Source organism: Callospermophilus lateralis (genome assembly GCF_048772815.1).
Source record: "Callospermophilus lateralis isolate mCalLat2 chromosome 11 unlocalized genomic scaffold, mCalLat2.hap1 SUPER_11_unloc_2, whole genome shotgun sequence".
NCBI classification, from domain to species: domain Eukaryota; kingdom Metazoa; phylum Chordata; class Mammalia; order Rodentia; family Sciuridae; genus Callospermophilus; species Callospermophilus lateralis.
Window position 1 is genome coordinate 2,594,430 of NW_027510154.1, and position 8,757 is coordinate 2,603,186.

The following is an 8,757-nucleotide window of genomic DNA, read 5'->3' on the forward strand; positions in this document are numbered from 1 at the left end:
TGTTGACATTTGGGGAAAGTGATGTAATCTCTTTGGTGCTGGTTCCTCATATCAAAATGGTAATAGTATTAGTGTCAAGCACATGGGGTTGTTAAGAGGAACAAGAAAAACCACTGTCCCCACACTGGATGGGACAGTCAAATAGAGAGAATCACAACATATCAGAGCATCAAGCTACAAGGGAACCAGGCTGGGCTAGAAGAAAACAAAAACTGTAAAGAACTCATTACTGGAAGCCACATGGGGGTTCATCAGAGGGTTCAAGACTCCGGGGCACCCCGTCATAGGGTGGTCCCACTCTTTAGTGAGTTTTACAACCAGGAGTTCAACTAGTTTTCACAGTGAATATTAGAGAAAAATCCCCTCATGTTTCTGGCACAGTGTGGGGGAATTATTTTTAAGATACACCAGAGCATTGGGTTCTTCTTAACAAAACCTTCCCTCCAGTGAAACCATTTTACCAGACCCTGGAGTTTCATCAAAGCCTAACTGATCCGAGGGAAGGGGAAAAAACAGCTCCAGTCCCCTCCACAGGGGGCAGGGGAAACACCAGACCCCAGCCCCTTTAGCCACCCTGTCCCACTGGAAGGGAGGAGGATGAACTGAGAAGTGTGCCAAGTTCCAGTCCAGAGGCACAGGCCCACTGATGGAGACACTTCTCTCCCCACCCCTTACTGCCATAGCACCAAAGCCAATTTACTTGCTGCATCATATCCAGCTACGAAGAAAAAATTATAAGGAATTCTAAAAAGCAAAAAAAACCCCTCAGTTTGAAAGACAAGGAAAGCACCAGAAACCGATTCCGATAGAGTAGGGATGTTGATAATATAAAAGAGCCATGGTTAATGTACCAAGCGTTCTACTGGGCAAAGCAGACAGCATGCAAGAGCAGAGGGTAGCATAAGCAGAGAAATGAAAATTCTAAGGACAAAGAAGAAATGTTAGAGGCCAAACACACTGTGGCCGTAAAGAAGAATGAATGCCTTTGATGGACTTTTGCAATGGATTGGACACAACTGAGAAATGAATCTCCAAGCTTTAGGATATCCTAATAGAAAACTCCCAAACTGAAAATCTAATAGAAACATGATATTTAAGTGTATTCCCAGCAACTTGGGAGGCCAAGGCAGGATGATTGCTGAGAGCCATGGTTGAGTCTGTATGGCCCCTGGCATTTTGCCAACAGTATTGTTTGACAGGCAAGGCATTACTATCTGCCTCTGCTGCTATTTTTGAGTTCTCACACTACTTTGGAGTTCTCATGGGGATTTGGGGGGATTCCCCGAGAGTTCCCATTTGTTGGGGAAGTGCAGGAGGAGGGGTTTCCAGGAGATATTTCCGTTTGCGGGTTCCTGGACGAGCTGCTGGTGATTCGGGAGAATTCCCCAGGAGTGTGTGTGAGGTTTTTTCTTGCAGTTCAAAAATAAAGTTTGTTCCTGCTTCAGTGGCTCGTGATTTGTGCCCAGCCAGACTGTGGCAGATGATGACAAATTTGAGGCCAGTTTCAGCAATTTGGCAAGCGCTGTCTCAAAATAAATAGCAAAAAAGGCTGAGATATATGTCAGTGGTACTGCACCCCTAGGTTCAATCCGTAGCATTGAAAAAGCAAACAAACAGATACAATATCCAATAATTTTGAGATAACTACAAAAGATGTAACATATATGCACAGGAATATCGGAGGTAGAAGAAAGAAAGGAAAGAAAAGAAAAAATACTTGAAAGAATTGTTACTGAGAATTTTCCTAAGTTGATGTCAGATAATAAACCATAAAAAGCACAGAGAACACCAAGCAGGACAAATTCAAGACAGACAAACAAAGACTACCTGTGCATATCATTTTCAAATTACAGAAAATCAAAGAAAAATTTCTAAAATAAACTAGGGCAGGGGAAACCTTACCTATGGGGGAAAGGGAGAAACCTTACCTACAGAGGATAAGAATTATCTCTGACTGCAGGAAAAAAAAGGAATTACCTCTGATTTCTCCTCAGAAATTGTGAAAGAAAGAAGAGAATGAAATTAAATATTTAGAGTATTGAAAGGGAAAAAATGCCAATCTAGATTTATATGCTCTGCAAAATTTGAGTGATAAGGTTAAATAAACATTTTCTCAGTAAACCTAAAATTGAGAAGGTTGTTGCCAATAGACCTGCTTGCCTTGCAAGAACTTTAAAATTTCTTCAGTGAGAATAAGAATTACATAGTTCAAAAATTTAGATCTACATACAGAAAGGAAGGGCATTGGAGATGGAAAAGTGAAGATAAAATAAAAATGTTTATTTTATATTTTATTGAATTAAGAGATAACAGTTTGTACAAAATAACAACAACAATGTATTCAACTGCTTATAAGTGAAATGAATGTCAACAGCGATTCAACTGGTTGGGAAAAAATATAATGGTTTTGTTATTTTAAGGTGCTCACAGTACTTCTGATGCAGAATAGTGTGATTTGAACTTAGATTAGTTAGATTAGTTGTAAATACATATTGCAAACTCTATGACAACCACTTAAAAAAAAAACAAAGGAAATAATACTGGTATGCTAAGAAAAAGAAAAAAACAGAATCATATAAAATTCTCAATTAAAACCACAAAAGACAGCAAAAAGAGTATAAGACAAAAACAGGAACAAAAAATAAGGTCAACTAATAGAAAACAATACTGCAGCTATCTACCCAACTATATCAATAATCACTTTGAATATCAATGTTCTGAATGCATCAATTAAAAGTCATGAGGCAGCCAGATGTGATGGCGCATACCTGTGATCTCAGCAGCTTGGGAGGCTGAGGCAGGGGGATGGTGAGTTCAAAGCCAGCCTCAGCAAAAGTGAAGTGCTAAACAACTCAGTGAGACCCTATCTCTAAATAAAATACAAAATAGGGCTGGGGATGTGGCTCAGTGGGTGAGTGCCACTGAGTACAAAAAACAAAGTCATCAGACTGTATCAAAAAGACCTACCAACAGGTTGTTTACAAGAACTCCACTTTAAATATAAAGTTACACATAGAATAAAAGCAAATGGATGATGAAAGCTATTGTAGGCTAATATCAATCAAAAGAAAATAGATATAGCTATATTAATTTTGGGCAGAGCAGACTTCAGATCAAGGAAAGTTATTGGAGAGAAGGAAGGCCACTATATAATAATACAGAGGTCAAATCTCCAAGAATATATAACAATCCTTAACAACCATATATCTAACACAGTGTCAAATATGTGAGGCAAAACTGATATAACTGCATGGAGAACTAGACAAATCTACTAGTTTGAATGGAGACTTCAAACTCCTCTATCAGCAAGCAGAAAATCAGTAAGGATATTGAGCTCAACAACACCATCAATCAACTTGATATTATGTACATCTATATATATTACTTTATCCAGCAACAGTAGAACACAGGTTCTTCTCAAAGTGACATGGAACATTCACTAAGATAGGCCATATTCTTATTCATAAAGCATACCTTGACAAATTTAAAAGACTAGAAATCATACAATGTGTACATTAGACCACAATGGACTAAAACTAGATAGCAATAAAAGAAAGCCGAAATATCCCAAATTACTGGGAGATTAGACAACACATTTCTCAAAAACACATGGCTCAAAAAACAAAAACCTCAAAATAGTTTTATGAAAATTAAAATATAACTTATCAAAAATTTGTGGAATTCAGTAATACAGTGCTTAGAGGGAGATTTGGAGTATTGAATACATATTAGAAAGGAATTATCTAAATCATCTCAACTGCAAACTTAGGAAACTAAAAAAAGAAGAGTAAATTAAATCCACACCAAGCAGAAGAAAAAAAAATAGAACAGGAATCTATGAAGTTGTAAATACGCAATCAAGAGAGAAAATTAAGAAGATAAAATGTTGGTTTTTTAAAAAGATAAACATAATTGATAAACTTATGGATAGAGCTCTCTCTTCCATGTACAAGCCTCTGAGTTCAATTCCCAGCAATGAAAATTTTTTTCTTAGACCATTCATTCAGAATAAATAAATAGAGAATAAGAGAGAGGAGGGATCTAATACTAGAAATTAAAGAGGACATCACTACAGATTCCATGGATATTAAGATGATAACCAAGGAATACATAAACAACTCTATGTTCACAAATTTGATAACTTAGATGAAATGGGCCAATTTCTTAAAAAATAGAATCTGTTAAACACTCACATAAGCTGGGAATGGTGGCACACACCTGTAATCCCAGCAGCTCAAGAGGCTGAGACAGGAGGATCACAAGTTCAAAGCCAGACTCAGCAACAGTGTAGCACTAAGTAACTCAGTGAGACCCTGTCTCTAAATAAAATACAAAATAGGGTTGGGGTTGTGGCTCAGTGGGTAAGTGCACCTGAGTTCAATCCCTAGTAACTCCCACCCAGAAAAAACAAAAACAAAAACAAAAACAAAAAAACTCATGCAAGCCCATTATGGTGGAATACACCTGTATTCCCAGTGATTTAGGAGGCTAAGTCTAGAGGATTGAAAGTTCAAGACCAGCCTCAGAAATTTAGTGAGGCCCTAAGCATCTTAGTGAGACCCTGTCTCAAAATAAAAAATACAAAGAGACTGGGGATATGGCTCAGCGGTTAACCCCTGGGCTCGATCCCCAGTACAAAAACAAAACAAAACGAAACCTCACACAAGAAGAAATAGGCAATCTGAATAGATCTATATCTATTAAAGAAATTAAATTAATAATCAACAAGTTCCAAAGAGAGAAACCACAAGGCCCATACAGTTTCACTGTGAGCCCTACCAAACATTTAAAGAAGAAATTATACTAGTTCTCTACAATCTCTTTGAGTGTGAAGCAGAGGTGATACTTCCTAACTCATTCTACGAGGCCAGCATCACCCTAAAACCAAACCAGACAAATATTCCAAGAAAGGAAAACTGCTGACTAATGTTTCTCCTAAAAATAGATGAAAAAATAGAACTTCAATAAAATGTTAATAAATAAAATTCAAAAATGTATAAAAAATTAAACAACCCAACCAAATGGAATTTATCCCAGGTATATAAATCTGGTTCAACATCCAAAACTCAGAGAATTTATCCATTACATCAACAGATTAAAAAAAACCCACAGAATCATAACACTGATGCAGAAATGGCATCTGACAAAATCCAACACCTATTCATGATAAAAATTTTCAGAAAACTACGTAATAGAGGGGAACTTCCTCAGTTTATATATATATAAACAGAGTTTCATTGTTATGTAGTTGACTTCTAATAATCTGCATTTTTACCCCTAATTCTGACCATCCTGGATTATTGATGTCTGAATGGAGGGGATCTAAATATTATCCATGCACAAAGAAGGAAATGAATGAAGTTAATCACTGAACAACAGATAATTGTTGTATATTATACAGTTATTGAAATAAGTATATACACCTTATAATAATATGAATGAATAGACCTGTTTAAGTAACATAGAACCTGTATAAACTCATTTTATAAACTCATAGAACTTTTATAAACTCATTTTACTATAAGTCTTAGCTAATGCCATAAGAAAAGAAAATGTGTTAAGGTCTGTAAACAAGTCAGGATGGCACCTGGTATTTTGCCAGAGAAATGTTAGAGTCTGTAAACAAGTCTGCATGGTGCCTGGCAAAATGCCAGAGGGAGTGGTTTGTGAAGTAACAAAAGCGAGCAATTAAGTGTGGAGATTCCTTATTGGTTGACTGCTGTATCTATTTTATGCTCATTAGATAAGCTGTGTAAAATGTATAAATACCACTCCTGTCCTACAATAAACGGCTTCCACTCCCACTGTATCAACATACACAAGTTGTTCGTCACTCCCCCGGATATCTTGCTGCAGCCGGACTGCGGCAAAAAGGAAATAAAATGGCATATGAATTGTAAAGAAATAAAAAAACACTGTCTTTGTTCACAGATGACATGATTGTCTATTTAGAAAATCCAAAAGAATTGACAAGAAACTCTCTTAGCACTGATTAATAATTATTGCAATGTTGTAGGACACAAGGATGATAATATGCAAACTCAGTTGCTTTCCTATACATCAGCAACAAACAAGTAAATTTTGAAATTTAAAACATAATACCATTTATACTAGCACCTCAAAAACTAAAATACTTCAGTATAAATCTAACAAAATATGCTTAAGATCTATATGAGGAAAACTACAAAACTCGGATAAGCAAAGTAATGTTTTAAAAGTACATGGAGAGGGCTGGGGTTGTGCCTCAGTGGTAGAGTACTTGCTTAGAACATGTGAGGCACTGGGCTTGATTCTTAGCATCAAATAAAAATAAAATAAATATAGGTATTAAATCCATTCACAACTAAAAAACCTTTTTTTTTAAGTACATGGAGAAATATTCCATATTCAAAGACAGGAAGACTCAATACTGTCAAGATGTCCATTCTTCCTGCTTGATTTACAGAGTCAAGGCAATCCCAGTCAAAATCCTAGCAAATTATTCTGTTGATTGGTATCAATAGACTGATCTTAAAGTTTATACATAGAGGCAAAAGATCCAGAATAACAAACATGATACAGAAGGAGACTTATACTATACAACTCTCTAAGTCTTACTATAAAGCTACCATAATCAAGATGTTGTGATATCGGCAAAAGAACAAATAAATCAGTGAAGCAGAACAGAGAATCCAAAATAGACAAACACAAATACAGTCAACTTGTCTTTGACAATGGAACAGTGTATGGCTGAGGAAAGAGACAATTTTTAACCAATGATGCTGGGGAAAGTAGATCCCCACATGGAAAAAAGTGAATCCAAGCACAGAATTTCACCCCAAAAAAATCAACTCAAAATGAATCAGACTTAAATGTAAAATGTAGAACCATAACAGTCCTGAAAAGGTAGAAGAAAACCTAGGTGACTTCAATTTAGCAATAACTTTTTAGATATAACACCAAAAACACAATCCATAAAAGAAAGAATTGATAATCTGGGCTTCATTAAAATCAAATTTTTCTACTCTGTCAAAAAGAGAGGGGGCTGGGGATGTGGCTCAAGCGGTAGTGCACTCGCCTGACATGCGTGCGGCCCGGGTTCGATCCTCAGCACCACATACAAACAAAGATGTTGTGTCCGCCACGAACTAAAAAATAAATATTAAAAAAATTCTCTCCCTCTCTCTTTAAAAAAAAGACAGAGAGAATAAAAAGATAAGCCACAGACTAGGAGGAAATATTTGCAAAAGTCATATCTGATAGGGGACTAAACTTTACAAAGAACCCTTGAAACTCAACAAGAAGAAAACAGCCAAGCCATTTTTTTTTTCAAAATGGGTCAACAACCTTAACAGACATTCACTAAAGAAGACACAGATGGCAAGGAAAACATGAAAAAATGCTCCATAGAATGTATAATTAGGGAAATAAAAATAAAAATAGCAATGATACCTTTCCATAACTACTAGTATGGCCAAAAGCAAGCACTCTGACAAACCCAATGCTGGTGAGGGTGTGGAGAAACAGGAACTCTCAGATGTTGCTGGTGGGAGTGCAAAATGGCACAGCCTCTTTGAAAGGCAGTGTGACAGTTTCTTATAAAACTAAATGTAGTCTTACCATGAGATCCAGCAATCTCATTTCTTGATTTGAATCCAAAGAAGTTGAGAACTTAGTCCAAAGAGAAACCTTCTCATGAATGTTTACTGATAATTGCCAGAACTTGAAAATAGCCAAGATATCTCCAGTAAGTGAATAGATTAAAAAAATTATGGCACATCCAGACAATGGAATATCATTCAGTGCTAAAAAGAAATGAGCTCTCAAGTCATAAAAAGACATGGGGGATCTCACCTGCATATTACTAAGTGAAAGAAGTCAGCCTGATAATGCTGCATACTGCATGATTTCAACTATAAGACATTCTGGAAAAGGTACAACTATAGAGACAGAAAAGAGACCAGTGGTTGCCAGGAGATGTGAAGCAGGGAGGGATGAATAAATAGAGCACAGAAGTGTTTTGTTTTTGTTTTGAGATGGGGTCTCACTGCTACCCAGGCTGGTCTGGAACTCATGGGCTCAAGTGATCCTCCTGCCTCAACTTACCAAGTAGCTAAGACAATAGGTGTGCACTATCATGCATGGCTACAAAGAATTTTTATGGCAATGAAGCTCTTCCATCGTATAGTAGGGATATATAGATACATGCTAATGTAAGGTATGTAATATGGTAATGGATGCATGTCATTATGTGTTTGTCCAAAACCAACATGAAGCGTGAACCCTAGTGTAAAATGGGCTTTAGGGCTTGTTTTTTAGATGATGCTGGGGATTGAACTCAGAGCCTTGTGCATATGAGGCAAATGCTTTACCACTGAGCCACACACATCCCCAGATAAAACAGGTTTTGGATGATTAATATGTATCAATCAATGCAGGGTCAACCACAAAAAAATATATCACTGAGACAGGGAACTTTGGCAAGGCAGAATGTTATTCATGTGCTGGGCTGGGGGTGCATATGAGATGTCTGTGCCTTTCTCTTAGTTTTGCTGTGAATCTAAAACAGCCCTAAAAAAATTCAAGTCTATTTTTAGAAAAACTGAATTTGGATAGCCTCTAGATATGATTTTACAGAAAATGTAGGGAACAGAGGAATCATAACCATATACAAACCATAAGGGTGTGTTTAGCAAAATTCATACACTTTATTCAAAAAAAAACAACAACAGCAAACAAACAAAAAATGCAATTAAAGAGAGGAGGAAACCTATATGC

At 36.6% G+C, this 8,757-nt stretch overlaps 1 non-coding gene across 1 annotated transcript; it reads right to left on the bottom strand.

The window, feature by feature from the left end:
- Positions 1-8,296: 8,296 nt before the first annotated feature.
- Positions 8,297-8,369, bottom strand: Trnam-cau (transfer RNA methionine (anticodon CAU)). Its single transcript has one exon. It is a non-coding gene; the product is annotated as a tRNA-Met (tRNA).
- Positions 8,370-8,757: the final 388 nt, after the last annotated feature.